This window comes from Bombina bombina, chromosome 1 (assembly GCF_027579735.1).
Source record: "Bombina bombina isolate aBomBom1 chromosome 1, aBomBom1.pri, whole genome shotgun sequence".
Taxonomy (NCBI): domain Eukaryota; kingdom Metazoa; phylum Chordata; class Amphibia; order Anura; family Bombinatoridae; genus Bombina; species Bombina bombina.
In genome coordinates this window covers 18,685,038-18,706,022 of record NC_069499.1, presented here as the reverse complement: position 1 = coordinate 18,706,022, position 20,985 = coordinate 18,685,038, and positions in this window count along the sequence as shown.

Below are 20,985 nucleotides of genomic sequence, written 5' to 3'. Positions count from 1 at the left end.
CTCTAGCAGATCCTTATTTTTAATTGTTTCCGGGACGCCAATTACTCTGAGATTGTTTCTTCGGCTGCGATTTTCAAGGTCTTCTACCTTTTCTTGCAATATTTGGTTTTGGCGTACAAGTTGTCTTACTGAGGTAGAAGCTACCACTTGTCTGTCTTCGACATCTGAAATGCGCTGCTCAACCTGAGATATTCTGGTGGAGAACTGACGCACCTCGCTAGTAAGCGTGTCCACCCCAGCTTGGAGTGACTCCATTTTTGGCAAAAAGAATGATTTTAATTCCTGAAGCAAAGCAGAGGAGTCTGTTGTGATTAAATTTGAGGATTTAGGGGATGGCGGGGACTCAGTATGTAAGTCTGGAGCTGGTCTCTTTTTATCCGATTGTTTATTTCTGGATGTCATCTTTCCCGCCAACGAACTGGAAATAGGCGGAAAATATTTGTCTAGCTTCATACAAATCCCCAAAGCCAGTCACTTGTATTATAAATGCAAAGTTCCCAATACGTTAGTATGTGCCTTTGGGGTGAGAATATAAAGATTTATTTTGCACAGTCTCGTAGCCTCTCCACAACAGCCTGGAGAAATCTGCCCTGTAAACTGCAGCTTTTCTGTATTTCTTAGGAGTGCCCTGAAAAACCAGCCTTCCACACTGTGTAGTGAAGGTTATTATGCATATAGGTATTGATATATATCAGAGGCTTTACTCTTCTCTCCTCCACTTTTAAGCAATGCAAGTGTTCATCTAGCATGTATGGCTGTTTGTTAAAATCAAGGGAGCAAATGCAAAGCAAAACAGATGTTTTTATAACTGTAGGGCTTCTAGATAATGTTTTCGTAGTCTTACACAATTTCTGCCCCAAAGAGTGTAACGGTTTCTGCTTGGGGATTTAATTAGGTCTGATTATGTATATATATGGAGGACTTTAAGGGTGTGCATTAGGGGTATTCAGTTGCAAGTTCCCTCTTCCTTTCTGCATAGAGTCCTCTTCATTCCCTTCTCTCAACAATTCTGACCCAAACGGTCATAGAAAAGGCCAGCCTTGCGGTCTGCCGCAACTCACCCTCCGTTGTGGCTCCGACTGATGGGGATGGCTGTTTTCCAGATCTGGGTAAACCGCTGCAGGGGCTGCTGTGATGTCGGCCCAATCCAAGATGGCGCCCGCGATATGCGCACCACTGCGCACTTTAAATTCCCTTCCAGGGGCAAGGGCGATATTCGGCCCTTCACACAGAAGTCCAGTTGGGCTGATGTCCAGCAAGCTTCCCAACAAGGATGGCGTGTGGGATAGTGTGGTCAGCAGCAGTTTAGTGGTGTTTACCAAGTTGCGAGGCACGGAGCTCTTTCTCTGTGCTGCTTACCCACCGCTCCGCCTACCGGAAGTCCGCCTATTTAAAGGTATTTTAATTGGGATTAATTTAAGGGGTGTTAGGTTAGAGGGCTTATTTATTAGTTTAATACTTTGTGTTGTGGGGTTTGGCGGATTAGGGGTTAATAGGTTACATAGGTGTTTGCACTGTGGGGGGTGGCAGTTTAGGTGTTGATAGTTGTATTAGATACTTTGCGTTGTGGGGGGATGGCGGTTTAGATGTTAATAAGTTTTATTAGTGATTGGGATGTGGGGAGGTGGCAGTTTAGGGGTTAATAAGTTTTATTAGTGATTGCGATGTGGGGGGATGGCGGATTAGGGGTTAATACGTTTTATTAGTGATTGCGATGTGGGGAGGTGGCAGTTTAGGGGTTAATAAGTTTTATTAGTGATTGCGATGTGGGGGAATGGCGGATTAGGGGTTTTGAATGGTGTTTTGATGTGTTGATTTAATTTTTATATTCCAGTTTAGAGTTTTAGTAAATTCAATATTTATTTAATTTCTAGGTACCAGTGCAAGATGATATACTGGCGTAAGTTTCTGGCGACACCAGAAATGTTTAGTTGCACACATTTCTAAACCTCTCCAGTTTTTCCAACTTACGTCAGTATATCAACTGGTGGTGTGGGTTATGTGATTCACCCGATGTGCGAGGTGAATTTACGGGTGTCGTGGGTTTCAGCTCTGTATTTGCACAGATTTTAGAGTGGGCAATCTTTTACAGGAATCAATCCATCTTTAAAAATATCCAAATAAGTTAAGCCCATCATCTTGTTTATACGAACATACTCATCAATAAAATCCCTTATAATTCCTTAATGTATCTACCCCACCATTAATGTCAGACTAACTGGTCTATAGCTTCCTGGATCAGCCCTGTTTCCATTTTTTAAAAGTAGCACCACATAAGCTTTACGCCAGTTCTGAGGGTACTATGCCTGAGGATAATGAGTCTTGAAATATTATGGGTAGAGGTTTGGCTATAAGAGTGCTCAGTGGCGTATTTAGGTTTTGTGCTGCCCTAGGCACAAAAGTACTTGATGCTGATCACACAACTACCATCTTCTTACAAGCGATTTTCCGGCTACATGGCTTACTGGATGCAATAGTGTCTGATAGAGGTCCCAAATTTTGGACAATCTTTTGCAAAGGACTGCACAACTAGCGGGCCTTAACTACTGCTTTTCCTCCCCAAATAGATGTCCATATTGAGCACACAAATTAATTCTGGATCAATACCTCAGATGTTATGCTACTACTTTAATACCTTAATTTGGCTGAATTTGCTAATAATAATCAAGTTCATAGATCTTAATCCATGTGTCCATTCCTGTGTTAATATGGGTATCATCTAGCTATCACCTAAATTACAAGTTCCGGTTTTAATGCTGAAAAAATGGCCATTTCAGCGTAATAACCGGAACACACCCATTACGAGTCTTGTCGGTATAGCTGTACCGCAAGCATTTTAGCTTGTAACGCAATGTCAATCCCTCACTCAAAAAAATGACGTGTTTGCGTGGGATTTCCATAGCACTGGTATTACAGGTTGTGCCGTGAGGCTAAAATGCTTGCTTTCCAGCCTATACCGGCACGATCCGTTCCGCAATCTGACTCCAGTAGTTATGAGTTTTGTGCAACAAAACTGTTACACAAAACTCATAAATAAACTGTTACAAAGTACACTAACACCCATAAACTACCTATTAACCCCTAAACCGAGGCACTCCCACATCGCAAACACTAAATTAAACTTATTAACCCCTAACCTACCGCTCCCGACATCGTCGCCACTGATAACATTCATTAACACCCCCGCACCCCAACATCGCCCACACTGTAATAAAGCTATTTACAATAAATAAGTTTCGAAAGGATTCTGACCCTCAATTGTTAAAAAGATAAAACATCCAATTTTATTGAGTACAATTAGTACAAAAAGGATAAAAATAGATGATACAGCAGAGCAACATCCAAAATATGTTCAAGTAGTAGTAGGTAAGATCACAGTCTTACGCGTTTCAGCATTAATTTGCCGTAATCATAGACTCCTTTACTCTACCTACTACTCTAATTGTAATAAGATACAGGGTCATGAAGACCCCCCTCTTTTACTCCTCTTATGTTTCATATTTTCTCAAGGACTCTGACTCAGTAGAAACCTTAACCCTATATATATAGTAAATAGTTAATAGTCTAATCCTATTCTATCAAATTGCATCAGCCGGACTTTAGAACTATGATACACTGACTATGTATATTTTCAAAATTCGATAAATTAGTAAATATATCTATAGTAAGTTCAAAAAGTAAAAGTAAAAAGAGTGCATTAAACAATATATTGATCATCCTGTCTATGCTGTATTTAAAGTTCACATTAGGACGGCATCATTAATTGATTGATATTATATTTCTCAAAAGCAAAGCATATTTCTTAGTATATTACTTATTATTTTATATATGCTGAATGTATTGAGTTACAATGTAGGAGAAGGAGCTGTCTAAGACAAATCATCCAAAATAGACTCCTATATGTATACGGATTGAACTAATAACAAAAGGAACTTGACCCAAATCATTCACAGAAGTTAATAATGTCATTTGTTAAAACCAGCTGGGATCAAAGTACTTGGGCCTAGATTTGGAGTTCGGCGGTAGCCGTCAAAACCAGCGTTAGAGGCTCCTAACGCTGGTTTTGGCCGCCCGCTGGTATTTGGAGTCAGTGATTAAAGGGTCTAACGCTCACTTTTCAGCCGCAACTTTTCCATACCGCAGATCCCCCTACGCCATTTGCGTAGCCTATCTTTTCAATGGGATCTTTCTAACGCTGGTATTTAGAGTCGTTTCTGAAGTGAGCGTTAGAGCTCTAACGACAAAATTCCAGCCGCCTGAAAATAGCAGGAGTTAAGAGCTTTCTGGCTAACGCCGGTTTATAAAGCTCTTAACTACTGAACCCTAAAGTACACTAACACCCATAAACTACCTATGTACCCCTAAACCAAGCTCCCCCCACATCGCCGCCACTCGATTAAAATTTTTAACCCCTAATCTGCCGACCGCAACCTACGTTATACTTATGTACCCCTAATCTGCTGCCCCTAACCCCGCCGACCCCTGTATTACATTTATTAACCCCTAACCTGCCCCCCACAACGTCGCCGCCAGCTACTTAAAATAATTAACCCCTAATCTTCCGACCGCAAAGCGCCGCCACCTACGTTATCCCTATGTACCCCTAATCTGCTGCCCCTAACACCGCCGACCCCTATATTATATTTATTAACCCCTAATCTGCCCCCCTCAACGTCGCCGACACCTGCCTACACTTATTAACCTCTAATCTGCCGAGCGGACCTGAGCGCTACTATAATAAAGTTATTAACCCCTAACCCGCCTCACTAACCCTATCATAAATAGTATTAACCCCTAATCTGCCCTCCCTAACATCGCCGACACCTAACTTCAATTATTAACCCCTAATCTGACGACCGGAGCTCACCGCTATTCTAATAAATTGATTAACCCCTAAAGCTAAGTCTAACCCTAACACTAACACCCCCCTAACTTAAATATAATTTACATCTAACGAAATTAATTAACTCTTATTAAATAACTTATTCCTATTTAAAGCTAAATACTTACCTGTAAAATAAATCCTAATATAGCTACAATATAAATTATAATTATATTATAGCTATTTTAGGATTAATATTTATTTTACAGGCAACTTTTTAATTATTTTAACCAGGTACAATAGCTATTAAATAGTTAAGAACTATTTAATAGTTACCTAGTTAAAATAATAACAAATTTACCTGTAAAATAAATCCTAACCTAAGATATAATTAAACCTAACACTACCCTATCAATAAATTAATTAAATAAACTACCTACAATTACCTACAATTAACCTAACACTACACTATCAATAAATTAATTAAACACAATTCCTACAAATAAATACAATTAACTAAACTAGCTAAAGTACAAAAAATAAAAAAGAACTAAGTTACAAAAAATAATAAAATATTTACAAACATAAGAAAAATATTACAACAATTTTAAACTAATTACACCTACTCTAAGCCCCCTAATAAAATAACAAAGCCCCCCAAAATAAAAAATTCCCTACCCTATTCTAAATTAAAAAAGTTACAAGCTCTTTTACCTTACCAGCCCTGAACAGGGCCCTTTGCGGGGCATGCCCCAAGGATTTCAGCTCTTTTGCCTGTAAAAAAAAACATACCATACCCCCCCCCCCAACATTACAACCCACCACCCACATACCCCTAATCTAACCCAAACCCCCCTTAAATAAACCTAACACTAAGCCCCTGAAGATCTTCCTACCTTGTCTTCACCATACCAGGTTCACCGATCCGTCCTGGCTCCAACATCTTCATCCAACCCAAGCGGGGGTTGGCGATCCATCATCCGGTGCTGAAGAGGTCCAGAAGAGGCTCCAAAGTCTTCCTCCTATCCGGCAAGAAGAGGACATCCGGACCGGCAAACATCTTCTCCAAGCGGCATCTTCAATCTTCTTCCATCCGGTGCGGAGCGGGTCCATCTTGAAGCAGGCGACGTGGATCCATCCTCTTCTTCCGTTGTCTCCCGACGAATGACGGTTCCTTTAAGGGACGTCATCCAAGATGGCGTCCCTCGAATTCCGATTGGCTGATAGGATTCTATCAGCCAATCGGAATTAAGGTAGGAATATTCTGATTGGCTGATGGAATCAGCCAATCAGAATCAAGTTCAATCCGATTGGCTGATCCAATCAGCCAATCAGATTGAGCTCGCATTCTATTGGCTGTTCCGATCAGCCAATAGAATGCGAGCTCAATCTGATTGGCTGATTGGATCAGCCAATCGGATTGAACTTGATTCTGATTGGCTGATTCCATCAGCCAATCAGAAAATTCCTACCTTAATTCCGATTGGCTGATAGAATCCTATCAGCCAATCGGAATTCGAGGGACGCCATCTTGGATGACGTCCCTTAAAGGAACCGTCATTCGTCGGGAGACAACGGAAGAAGAGGATGGATCCGCGTTGCCTGCTTCAAGATGGACCCGCTCCGCACCGGATGGAAGAAGATTGAAGATGCCGCTTGGAGAAGATGTTTGCCGGTCTGGATGTCCTCTTCTTGCCGGATAGGAGGAAGACTTTGGAGCCTCTTCTGGACCTCTTCAGCACCGGATGATGGATCGCCAACCCCCGCTTGGGTTGGATGAAGATGTTGGAGCCAGGACGGATCGGTGAACCTGGTATGGTGAAGACAAGGTAGGAAGATCTTCAGGGGCTTAGTGTTAGGTTTATTTAAGGGGGGTTTGGGTTAGATTAGGGGTATGTGGGTGGTGGGTTGTAATGTTGGGGGGGGGGTATGGTATGTTTTTTTTTACAGGCAAAAGAGCTGAAATCCTTGGGGCATGCCCCGCAAAGGGCCCTGTTCAGGGCTGGTAAGGTAAAAGAGCTTGTAACTTTTTTAATTTAGAATAGGGTAGGGAATTTTTTATTTTGGGGGGCTTTGTTATTTTATTAGGGGGCTTAGAGTAGGTGTAATTAGTTTAAAATTGTTGTAATATTTTTCTTATGTTTGTAAATATTTTATTATTTTTTGTAACTTAGTTCTTTTTTATTTTTTGTACTTTAGCTAGTTTAGTTAATTGTATTTATTTGTAGGAATTGTGTTTAATTAATTTATTGATAGTGTAGTGTTAGGTTAATTGTAGGTAATTGTAGGTAGTTTATTTAATTAATTTATTGATAGGGTAGTGTTAGGTTTAATTATATCTTAGGTTAGGATTTATTTTACAGGTAAATTTGTTATTATTTTAACTAGGTAACTATTAAATAGTTCTTAACTATTTAATAGCTATTGTACCTGGTTAAAATAATTAAAAAGTTGCCTGTAAAATAAATATTAATCCTAAAATAGCTATAATATAATTATAATTTATATTGTAGCTATATTAGGGTTTATTTTACAGGTAAGTATTTAGCTTTAAATAGGAATCATTTATTTAATAAGAGTTAATTAATTTCGTTAGATGTAAATTATATTTAACTTAGGGGGGTGTTAGTATTAGGGTTAGACTTAGCTTTAGGGGTTAATACATTTATTATAGTAGCGGTGAGGTCCGCTCGGCAGATTAGGGGTTAATAATTGAAGGTAGGTGTCAGCGATGTTAGGGAGGGCAGATTAGGGGTTAATACTATTTATGATAGGGTTAGTGAGGCGGATTAGGGGTTAATAACTTTATTATAGTAGCGCTCAGGTCCGCTCGGCAGATTAGGAGTTAATAAGTGTAGGCAGGTGTCGGCGACGTTGAGGGGGGCAGATTAGGGGTTAATAAATATAATATAGGGGTCGGCGATGTTAGGGCAGCAGATTAGGGGTACATAGGGATAACGTAGGTTGCGGCGGTTTACGGAGCGGCAGATTAGGGGTTAAAAAAATATGCAGGTGTCAGCGATAGCGGGGGCGGCAGATTAGGGGTTAATAAGTGTAAGGCTAGGGGTGTTTAGACTCGGGGTACATGTTAGAGTGTTAGGTGCAGACGTAGGAAGTGTTTCCCCATAGGAAACAATGGGGCTGCGTTAGGAGCTGAAAGCTGCTTTTTTGCAGGTGTTAGGTTTTTTTCAGCTCAAACAGCCCCATTGTTTCCTATGGGAGAATCGTGCACGAGCACGTTTTTGAGGCCGGCCGCGTCCGTAAGCAACTCTGTTATCGAGAGTTGCATTTGCGGTAAAAATGCTCTACGCTCCTTTTTTGGAGCCTAACGCAGCATTTGATTAAACTCTCGATACCAGAGTTAAATTTATGGTGCGGCCAGAAAAAAGCCCGAGGAGCGTTAACAGCCCTTTTACCGCCAAACTCCAAATCTAGGCCTTAGTTTATTAATCCAATAGACTTCCTGTCTAGCTAAGATGGACACTTTGTCCTCTCCTCTAGGGGGACTTTTAATAAGTTCTATAGCATTCCATTTAAAGCTGGATACATTCCCTTGGTGATCATCTATGAAATGTTGTGCCAATTCTGAACACCTTGTGTTATTCGTGATATATCCCAAATGCTTGCGTATCCTAGTACGGATATCTTGAGTTGTCATTCCTATATACTGTCTGGAATGGACCGAGCATTTGATTAGATATACCACAGATGTAGAAAAGCATTTGATGCAGCCCTTGGTATCAAAATTCTGACCTGTTGAGTGTGACATGAAGTTTGGACCCACTTTTATGTGTTCGCATGCTTTGCACTTTTTTCCGCACCTATATGTACCATGAGTAAGCCAGGAACTATTGCTCCTCGGTGCTCTCAATTGACTAGGAGAGACCATATTACCTAAAGTAAGGTTCCTGTAATACATAAACTTACACCCATGTTTAACGCTGTCTTTGAGTACATCATCTCCATACAAGATAGGCAAATACTTCTTCACAATTCTACAAATATCGTAGTATTGAGAGGAATATTTAGTTACAAATGTAGGTTTTTTGTACACTTCACTATTCTGTTTCTTATTACATCTTGTTCCATCTAAAAGATCTTCCAGTTTTTTGTGTTTGACATCCTCAAAGGTATCCTTTATTAAATCCTTCGGGTATCCTCTCTGTTTAAGTCTATCATCCAGGTCCCTAGCTTCTACCTCAAATGTATCCTCTTTTGAGCTGATACATCTGTTTTGAAGAAACTGGCTTTTAGCAATGCCATGAAATACGTGCTTCGGGTGTGCACTTGAGGCATGTAGTAGAGAATTGGTTGTAATGGCTTTCCGATATAATGTTGTTTCCACTCGTTTGAGTTGGACATCAAACTTCAATTTAATGTCTAAAAAACTAATCTCTGTTTTATGCCATTGAAATGTAAAATTAATCTCAGGTACACAAGCATTGAGATAGTCTACAAAGTTCTCTGCCTCTCTCTGGTCAAATGTACTGATGAATATAAGGTCATCAATATACCTTCTATAGAATATAATTCCAGACATGAAGGGGTTACTATCCCCCAGAAGAAAGGTATATTCCAGCCAACCCATAAACCTCTGGCCTCCCACATCGCCACCACTAAATAAACCTATTAACCCCTAAACCCCAGTCCCCCACATCTCAAAAAACTAAATTAAAATATTAACCCCTAAACCTAACAACCCCCTAACTTTAAATTAATATTACAATATCCCTATCATAAAATAATTAAAAACTTATCTGTGAAATTAAAATTAAAAAACCTAAGCTTAAACTAACAATTAACCTAACAACTATTAGACTAAAATTAAAATAACTATCATATAAACAAACTAAATTACACATTTAAAAAAAAACTAACAATACAAAAAAAAATAATTCTAAAATTACATAAAATGAAAAATACTAGGGGGGCGGAGCTAGCCGGCGTCCAAGATGGTCGCTAGCATGTAGAGCTCTGAAGTAGGGTCGGCCCAAAAACAGCCCTAACACCATAGAACCTGCGAGCTGGAAGCTAATAACCAGTGCATCTGTCTCCTAATAGCCCAGGGGTCACATGAAGTGAGGCGGAGAAGACCCGGTGTTATAATTAGCACCGCACACTACCGCGGCCTCCCGCGGCCTTCTGACGGCTACCCACATGGCCCACATCGAGCCTTAACAACACCCGTTACGGAGGTGCGACGCACACAGAAGCCTTCACACCGCTTACCGGAGGAGCAACTCTACACCTCACGACCAGCGCTCTCCATCTGACTAGCCACGCGGACACCATGCGAGGGGTGAGAACGTAATGCAGACATGTTAGTCTCCATTGCCGCATAACACACACATCGTGGCCTCATCACAATAACCTCACACAGGGGTAATTACTCCCCCAAACGGGCAAATCACGTTATAAAGCCTATCTAACCTCTATCACCCACCAATTATCCCTGCATTCTATGTGGACCACTGCGCTGCATGACACAAAGATGGCGCCGATAGTCACATCAGCACAGGAATTGCAGCCTCACTATACTTAGTGAAGAGGGAGATAATGCACACTTGCAGGCGCTCCATCTATCATTAAATTTACTACTAGCCACAGCAACTGAACCAGCATATCACAACAGAAGGGCTCCCTTCCCACTATGTCAGCCAGGAGGGCACCTAGAGCTGATAAATCCAGTAAGAGCAGCGCAACCCCTACAGTTCATAATTTTTTCAAAGCAGTTGAAATGGCTGCTACAGACCCAACTGAACACTCAGAAAAACTGCCTTCTTTATCATCTACATCAGATACAGGCACAACAGAGACAATGCTCACTAAAGCAGACCTGCAATCTCTACCCTCCAAAGAGGATTTCAACAATTTTATTGCCCAAGTCAGCTCCATGTTAAAGTCCAGCTTATCTGAAGTCAGAAAAGAGATAAGTGAAATTGGCAATAGAATAGCACAACTAGAAGAAGATTCAGAACACACAGATAGGCTGCTGGATGTTCAGTCACAACAGACATCCCACCATTCCACTCTAATAACACAACTACAGAACCAAGTGGAAGACTTGGATAATAGGGGGAGACGCCAGAACATTAGAATCCGGGGTGTCACTGAGAACATCAAAACCCCAGAGCTCCTCCCCTATTTACAGACCTTGTTTAACACACTTATGGATAACAAAGAAGAAATTGAGTATCCGCTTGATCGGTACCACAGAGCTTTGAGACCAACTCCCAAAGATGCAGCCCCTCCAAGGGACATAATTATAAAATTCACAAGTTTCAGAGACAAAGAAGATATCCTCACTGCGGCGAGGAAGAAATCACCCATATCACACAAGGGCTGTGCACTTCAATTTTTTGCTGATTTAAGTCAGCTCACACTAGCCAAGCGACGGGAGACCAGATACCTCACTTTACACCTCAGAGACCTTGGAATCCCCTACAGATGGGGCTTTCCATTTTGCCTCAAAGTGATCAAGGATAATACAACTGCAATCTACAGATCAACAGAGGACCTGGAAGACTTTTGCTCATCATTAAAGATCTCGCAACCCAGCCTCCCATCGCTACAGGAAGCCCCTAAAGACCAGCGCCCACCAAGACCACACAGGCAAGAATGGACTCCTGTCCACCATGGGAAAAAGACCAAGCCCTCCAAGGGAATGCCTCTGAATCAAGGAGCAGTCACCTGACTGCAAGGACTACCTTGTGTTAAGTAACATATATCTGTTGATTGCCATGTTACACATTGCCACAGCGCGGTGTGTTCCATATAGACATTATGCCACATCCTAGGCACCTACCTGTTGCTTTGTTACTGTTTTGTTTTATTATGCCCTTTTTTTTTTCTTTTTTTTCCTTCTCTGTACAGTACTAAAATTTAATTGTGTTTATGTTTTATTATGCCGCATGCGCCATGTATAAAATAAACCAAGTATATGATTGTTGCGCCATATGCGCCAAAAGTACGACGAAAGGTTAACCATCCTACAGAGAGTTTGCTCCCTGTGGCAGCGTCTATACCTCATAATTCCAGCCCCATATTTTGAGGCCGACCTGCTACCGCAAGTCGTAGCAGCTACTTATTCCCCCCCTACTCCCCCCTTTTTTTTGTTTTTCATTTTTATCCACCTGCAAGCGTAGCATGAGGTATGTTTATGCTTTTAGTTTAAGTTTTACACATGTTGCTTTGTTTTTGTTTACGTTTGCCTTTTACCATTTCAGATATGCCTTCTCTGAACTGCCTCTACCACCACCTACTTTTCCTCCCCCTTCTCCCTGGTCTGGTCGGACCCGCACGACTCACCCTAAAACTCAACCCCGGGATCTGGATCCATTCGACATAAGGTACAATCCCCCTTGTGAGCACACAGCACAGAACCAGTATGGCTCCCACCCTTCCCACCTCCCCCTCCCCACTAATAGCTTAGAATGACTCTCACAGCGACACAGTACTCCCCCCCACCGGAACACACACCATCAAACTAATAACCCTTAATACCAGGGGACTGAACTCACCCACAAAGAGGTCGGTCGCTCTCTCCTGTTTTAAAAGAGCTAAGGCAGATGTAGTCTTCATACAGGAGACGCACTTCCCGAAAGATAACTCACCTAAATTCTCAAATAGAGACTTCCCCACTGCATACTTTGCGTCCCATACCAGCAAGCGTGGAGGGGTAGGGATTATGTTCCACAGATCACTACCGTTTCAATTGTCACAAGTAGAGGCAGACCCAGGGGGCAGATGGCTAATCCTTACTGGCCTTCTATACAATCGACCTATTACCCTGGCCAACATCTACACCCCAAACTCCAAACAGGCACAGTTTTTTAGAAAAGTCGCAAATAAGATATTCCAGGTTCAAAAGGGCTCTCTAGTCATGGTCGGGGATTTGAACGTAGCCCTTGACCCTTGCATTGACTGTTCCCTAAGCCGAGGCAGTGTACCCCTTAAAACCATCCAAGACATAACTACGACCACCCACAAACTTACCCTGATAGACGTTTGGCGGGGAAACATCCAGGCCAACGCGACTACACGTTTTTCTCTAACCCACACAGGTGCTACTCACGTATAGACTACATTTTCACCGACCAAATTACCTACAGCCTAGAGAGGGACGCCGACATAGAACCTATTAGTTGGACAGACCATGCTATGGTGACAACCACATTAAACTGGTCAGATAGGCCCCTTTCCCCTTATGTGTGAAGGCTCGATGAATCACTACTAAAAAGACCTGAGTTGTCCACACGTTTGGCAGAAAAACTAAAAGAATATTTTGAACTAAACAATACACCAGATATAGCACCGCACACCCTATGGGAGGCCCACAAATGTGTAATCAGAGGCGAAATAATTAAACACAAAGCACAGCTGACTAAACAATACCGAGAATCATATAGGTCCGCGACACAGAGCATTCGTGACATAGAGCTACAGCATAAAATGTCCCCACAAGACAAGAACTTAACAGATAAACTGAGGCAGGCGAGGAATGACTTAAATAGACTAATTTATAAAGAAGCTCAAACGAAGGCATTCTTCCTGAAGAAAATGTATCTAGCTACCTCCAATAAGATAGGCCCCTCCCTAGCTAAATCTCTCAAGGAACAAAAACTCAGTTCTTACATAATTCAGGTCTTTCTATAACAACTTATACAATTTACCGAGCCCCCCACTCGCGGCCACCCCACAGGCGCGGGAACAGTACATTGAGGAAGCCGCCCTACCGGTACTCCCCCCAGAGCTATCAGAAACCCTGGAAGCCCCAATAACTACCTCAGAGGTACTCCTAGCAATAAAATCCCTTCCACTACGTAAGAGTCCAGGGCCTGACGGGTTCACCAACATATACTATAAACAGTTTAGACAGCTATTAGCCCCACACCTAACCTCCATGTTCGCTACAATAGATAAGCAGGTACCATGGCCCAAACACATCTTAGAAGCCCATATCATTGTTTTGCCAAAGGCGGACAGGGACCCCCAAAAAGTGGAAAATTATAGACCTATCTCGCTACTAAATTCTGATATTAAACTTTACGCAAAAATATTAGCAACACGACTGAACACAATCCTTCCCCAAATCATCCATGTAGACCAAACAGGGTTCATTCCCAGAAGGGAAGCACGAGACAATACCATCCGGGTACTCCACCTAATAGAACAGTCCAGCCGGTCTAACGCACCGTCAATTGTAATATCAACCGACGCTGAAAAAGCCTTTGACCGGCTGGACTGGGAGTTCCTCCATTCTTGTCTGTCCGCCTTTGGCATAGGAAGGGTAATGATCCAAAGAATTCTCAGCTTATACTCCCAACCCTCAGCACGGGTTAAGGCCAATGGTATTCTCTCTGACAGCTTCGAGATAAGAAACGGGACGAGGCAGGGATGCCCCTTGTCTCCACTCCTTTTCGCCATCTCAATGGAAGTCCTGGCCTCTCAGATCAGAAACAACCCCAACATTACAGGAATTGAGCTAGGTCCAAATACATATAAAGTAACACTCTACGCGGACGATGTCCTACTTCTACTCACCCATCCGAGTGCCTCACTACCTCACCTATTAGGAGAGTTTGATAGATTTAGTGCCCATTCCAACTTCCTCATCAATGCTAGGAAATCTGAGATCTTAAATATAAACATTGAAAGGCAGCAGTTTGCAGCTTTGGCGAACTGCTGCCCCTACAAACTAAACTGCGACAAAATTAAATACCTTGGTGTCTATCTTACCCCGAATAGTGGCAAACTGTTTAAACATAACTACATACCTATTATGCATAGACTCAAGAAAGATCTAGACAACTGGCAAAACAAGCCACTTTCGTGGTGGGGCCGCATACAGGCGGTCAAGATGACTGCCCTCCCACGGCTGCTTTACATAATGCAGGCGGTGCTAATACACCTACCAAACACATACCTCCACCAAATACAGTCAATGCTAAACTCATTCATCTGGGGCAGTATTAAACCACGCATTAGCAAAAAAGTCATTATGTCCCCATTGGGAGCGGGTGGACTGGGTGTACCCTCGATCCAGCAATATTATAAGGCAATAGTGATGCAGAGAGTTCTTGAATGGCATGACAACACAAATAGCAAAGCATGGGCATCTATCGACTCTTTCCTTCTAACCTCACCTAACCTGGGCCCCCTAGCTTGGATCAGCCCCTCAGCCCGACCACCCCTCGCAAAGACATCCCAACTCTATGCCCACCTTTTCAAGACCTGGGACATAATACGAGCCAAAGACAAGGGCATTTCTTCCCCTATCTCCCCGATGACACCAATATCACACGACGCCGAATTCTTAGGAGGCCTATTGGCGGAGAGGCATTGCCCAGGCGGCATGTCAAACACAACCCCATTTGCCAACCTGGTCTCTAACCACACTCTAAAAACGCGCTCACAAATGACAGACATAGCTGGGGGGAGCTTCTCCTCCTGGCTCAAATATGCCCAACTGACACACCTCCTGAAAATCTCACCCCACAAGGACAGTCTAACTAGAGAACTGACCCCATTTGAAAGGCTGTGCCTGTCAGGCTCCTCGCCCCGTATCTCCCTCTCTATAGCAAAGAAAATGTTAGACAGAACCCCTATGGCACTGCCCCCCTCATACAAGCTCCACTGGCAAGCAGAACTAGGGAGAGAAATATCTGAAGAGCAATGGCTGGCGATTCTATATAGCACTTCCAAGTCCTCGTCCCTAGCTAGAATTTTAGAACTGAATCATAAGCTCCTATTCCGTTGGTACCTCACACCCGAAAGAATTAAACAAATTTACCCAAGAGCAGGTGCCACTTGCTGGAGAGGGTGCGGGGCAGTGGGAAAGATGGCCCATATATGGTGGTACTGTCCAGTGATCTCCCCTTTCTGGAGGAGAGTAGAGAGATTCCTTAAGGAGCTCATGGGTCCAACATTTAGCTTAACACCCCTCACTGCTCTCCTGAACCACAAATATGGCAAGATCTGTAAGATCAGATGGAAACTCCTACAAATTACCATAAATAGTGCGAAAGCACTCATCTCCCGGAAATGGAAATCCTCAATTGTCCCCACGACCCAGGAATGGTTCCACCACATCTCGGAACTCTTGGAGGGGGAAGAGTATTCCTTCTTCAAGAATGGCAATCTGGCCTTCTTTCACAAAGTCCGGTTCTACTGGGAATCTCTCTCCCACACCCTGAGAGAGACGACACACTCTACCCCGCCCGGCGTCCCGTAGGGAACAATGCCTCCGACCAGACCCCCCCCCCTCCCCCTCCTCTCCTCTCCCCTCCCCCTCTCATTTCCCCCCCCTCTCCCTCCCCCCCCCCTCCCTCCTTTCCCCTTTTTTTTCCCCCTCCCTCTTTCCCCTTTATTATATATTACTCTTATGTTACACAGGCAGGTAAAGCGATACTAAAGGACAGAAAGGCATTTGTTATTTGTTTATAACTGTTCACAACTGTTAATAACTGTTTACAGTCATGTACGTTGCAGCTGAAACGTACGGACTCACTTATTTTCCAATTGCGTTACTGTCTTAACAAGCTGGGAACTTGCCACAGCCAAGAGGGCTGTCATTGGATCCCCCCACTTAATATGCCCCAATACAAGGACCACTTGGACTTTAAACCCCATGGACTCTTGCATAGCGTGAGGCCACTGGCACCCACCTACCAACTGTACAATTGTTCCTAGAATCTGCATTGTATTGTATCGCAATTATATTTCAATAAAAGTTTTATAAAACCAAAAAAAAAAAAAAAAAAAAATAACAAACACTAAATTATGAAAACTAACAAACAAATTTATCCAAAATAAAAACAATTACACCTAATCTAATAGCCCTATAAATATAAAAAGCCCCCCCAAAATAAAAACACCCCTAGCCTACAATAAACTACCAATAGCCCTTAAAAGTGCCTTTTGTAGGACATTGCCCTAAAGAAATCAGCTCTTTTACCTGTAGAAAAAAACAGTAATACCCACCACCCAACCAATCCCCCAAAATAAAAAACCTAACTCTAACAAAAACCTAAGCTACCCATTGCCCTGAAAAGGGCATTTGTATGGGCATTGCCCTTAAATGGGCATTTAGCTCTTTTGCATTGCCCTGAAAAGGGCATGTAACTCTTTTGAAAAAGCCCAAACCTTAATCTAAAAAAAAAAATCCACCCAAAAAAAGTAAAAAAAAACCCCTAACACTAACCCTGACGACATCCAGGCAGCGAGAAGCCTTCATCCAGGTGGCAAGGTCTTCATCCATCCAGACGGCGTCTTCTATCTTCATCCCGGCGGCATCTTCTATCTTCATCCCGGTGGCGCAGAGTGGGTCCATCCTTGAAGCCATCCGGCTCGGAGCATCCTCTTCATACGGTCATCGCTGTACACTGACTCTTCAATGCAAGGGAGCTTTTTCAAAATGGTGTCCCTTGCATTCCTATTGGCTGATTTCATTTTTTAAATTCAAATCAGCCAATAGGATGAGAGCTACTGAAATCCAATTGGCTGTTCAAATCAGCCAATAGGATGAGAGCTTGAAATTCTATTGGCTATTCAAATCAACCAACAGAATTTCATCCAAGAAATTAGGACCCTGCTTCATTGGACCTTTCACCATAGAGAAAATAATATCTCCAGTTGCAATCAGTCTTCATTTGTCTTCTTACTATCTCATCCATCCAGTTTTTCATGTCTCCCTATTCATACATCAGTACCAGATCCCTTTCCATCTCGTAAGCCACCTACACCAGGGCCTATCAAAGTTGTAGGGTCTGAAGAATATGAGGTTGAAGAGATTATGAATGCCAGACTTCACAGAGGTAGAATGAAATACCCCATCAATTGGAAGGGATATGGTCCTGATGAGAGAAGTTGGGTTCCAGCTCCTGCACGTATTAAAGACTTTAAAAAGAAGCATCCCAAATGATCCCACTTAGGAACTTATCTAGGGAGCTCAGCCACCCAATCTCGGCAAACTTTTGCTCTTCCCTAGGTGTGCGGTCGCGCACTACTGGGATTTACAGTATCTCACAAAAGTCAGTACACCCCTCACATTTTTGTAAATATTTTATTATATCTTTTCATGTGACAACACTGAAGAAATTACACTTTGCTACAATGTAAAGTTGTGAGTGTACAGCCTGTATAACAGTGTAAACTCAACACACAGCCATTAATGTCTAAACCATTGGCAACAAAAGTGAGTACACCCCTAAGTGGAAATGTCCAAATTGGGCCTAATTAGCCATTTTCCCTCCCCGATGTCATGTGACTCATTAGTGTTACAAGGTCTCAGGTGTGAATGGGGAGCAGGTGTGTTAAATTTGGTGTTATTGCTCTCACTCTCTCTCATACTGGTCACTGGAAGTTCAACATGGCACCTCACGGCAAAGAACTCTCTGAGGATCTGAAAAAAAGAATTGTTGCTCTACATAAAGATGGCCTAGGCTTTCAGAAGATTGCCAAGACCCTGAAACTGAGCTGCAGCACGGTGGGCAAGACCATACAGCGGTGTCACAGGACAGGTTCCACTCAGAACAGGCCTTGCCATAGTCGACCAAAGAAGTTGAGTGCACATGCTCGGCTTCATATCCAGAGGTTGTCTTTGGGAAATTGACGTATGAGTGCTGCCAGCATTGCTGCAGAGGTTGAAGGGGTGGGGGGTTCAGCCTGTCAGTGCTCAGACCATACACCGCACACTGCATCAAATTGGTCTGCATGGCTGTTGTCCAAAAAGGAAACCTCTTCTAAAGATGATGCACAAGAAAGCCCGCAAACAGTTTGCTGAAGACAAGCAAACTAAAGACATGGATTATTGGAACCATGTCCTGTTGTCTGATGAGACCAAAATAAACTTATTTGGTGGCAACCAGGTGAGGAGTACAAAGACAAGTGTGTCTTGCCTACAGTCAAGCATGGTGGTGGGAGTGTCATGGTCTGGGCATGCATGAGTGCTGCCGGCACTGGGGAGCTACAGTTCATTGAGGGAACCATGAATGTCAACATGTAGTGTGACATACTTAGGCAGAGCATGATCCCTTCCCTTCGGAGACTGGGCCGCAGGGCAGTATTCCAACATTATAAGAACCCCAAACACACCTTCAAGACGACCAGTGTAGGATCCCCCCTTACGCCCCAACCTCCCTGACCCCCCCAAACAGCTCTCTAAACCTCCCCCTCCACCTATTAGCTGCCATCTTAGGTACTGGCAGCTGTCCTCCCTCCCTCACTTATTTGATCCTTAGTTAGGGCTCCCCACATAATCCCCATCCCCTTTTTCTGTAGTGTAGCTGCCCCGTCCTTCCCTGTCCCTTTATTTATTTTTTGCTTTAGCGAATTTTGTTTTGTGACCATTTTGCAGTAAGCTTTGAGGATGAGGTAATCATTGTAGGGATTATTAAGATTGCGTTTAAGCGATCGCATTAACTTTCAACTCTTAATATCAGTGGTAAATCCTACGTGTGCAAACGCCCACTATAAAACCCTTATGGCACGCACGCACGCAAACATTAGCGCTCCACTCATAATCTGGCTCTTTACATTTAAACAGCTTTAACTTGCTATTTTACATGGGAAGAATTATATATGTTTAGATGCTGATCTGTCATGGGGATGTCATAAATTTATTGAGTGCAGTGTCCCTTTAATGTGCCAAATGTACCAGATATTTTGTGTTTTCACTTAAAAAGTTACAGATTTTTTTTAACGTTCCTTTAAGTAAGTGAAATAGTTTGTAGCCAGGTTTTATTCCCGTCTCTTACAAAATTACCAAAGAAAAAAACATACTTAAAAGGTGTATTTGTATTTTATTTGTCTACTGGAACAACATGTTGCAGCTGGTGAAGAAAATGTTAAGCTCCAGGAATGACTTGGATAGCTGGCTTGCCAATTTGTTTTATGTCGTTAAATAACCCTTCCCATGCCAGAGGAAATAGTAAAACAATATCAGTTATGTATTAGGATTTCTCAATCTATGATCAAAATGTTATTATGTAAAAATGTATATTTGTGTCAATTAAATAGGAGGGATTAAGATTTTCTGTGCTGTATTTTTTTTGAAGTATGAAAACAAAGCATTTTTGAACAATAATATCAGTATGACTATAAAGTAGATTGTATTTCTGCACATTCCTCTGTACTCCAATCTTCTAGACTATTTACTGCTTATTACCCAGCTTGTCACTGGCTTTCTCTACCCAGTGTCTAATCCAGGATGTCCCTTTGTTATCTAAACCCCAACAGATGTCAAACTGAGATCCTTCTCCTCTCTCTCCCCCATTTTCCCACCCCTCAAATTTCTATTTACAGCAATATTATCACTTAAATCCCCAGAGCCTAAAATCTTTTGTTTGCATTTCATATTCAGACTTGGGCTAATTTCTGCTGCTTCAATCTAACATTTATCTCAAGTTGTCAATACCTAACATCATATTTTAGTTCACTCACACATCATATCCCACATTGACTATTGCAACCCATCCCCTTTGTTCTCACAAGCTGCTATTAGTCCCCTCTGCAATGCATCATGGTGCCTCCTTTACCACACATACAACTCCACCTTTGCTGCACCGCTCTAACTAGCTTAAGGGTGAAATGGAATTCCACAAATAACTTACTCAGATAATGCATGATATTTAACATTTTATATTTTTTTTAAAAGTTGGACGATTTTACAGAAAGAGACAGAGAAGCAATGGACTTCACATGCTGTGTGGAAACAAGAAATTAGCTGTGCAGCATTTATAAGCCATCTAATAGAATCACTTATATTATGGGAGTGACTTGGGATTCTGACCCAGGAGCTACAAAGGTCAAGAGAAAGCATATTTCTGCACACAGTCCTTCTCTACTGTACAAAGATGCTAATTGCACAGCCAGCAAGTTCACCTGAATGAAGAGTGAGTGTCCCTTCTTCTACTTGCAGGATTCATGATCATGTGAAACATCTGAATTTCCTAGAGCCCATGACAGATGGTATCACCTACCCCTAAACCGCCACCCTTACGCATCGCAAACACTATATTAAACTTATTAACCCCTAATCTGCTGCCCACCCACATCGTGACTATTAAGTAAACCTATTAACCCCTAATCCGCCGTTCCCCAACGCTAATAAAATTTATTAACTCGACATTGTCGACATCTACATAAACCTTTTTTTATTTCAC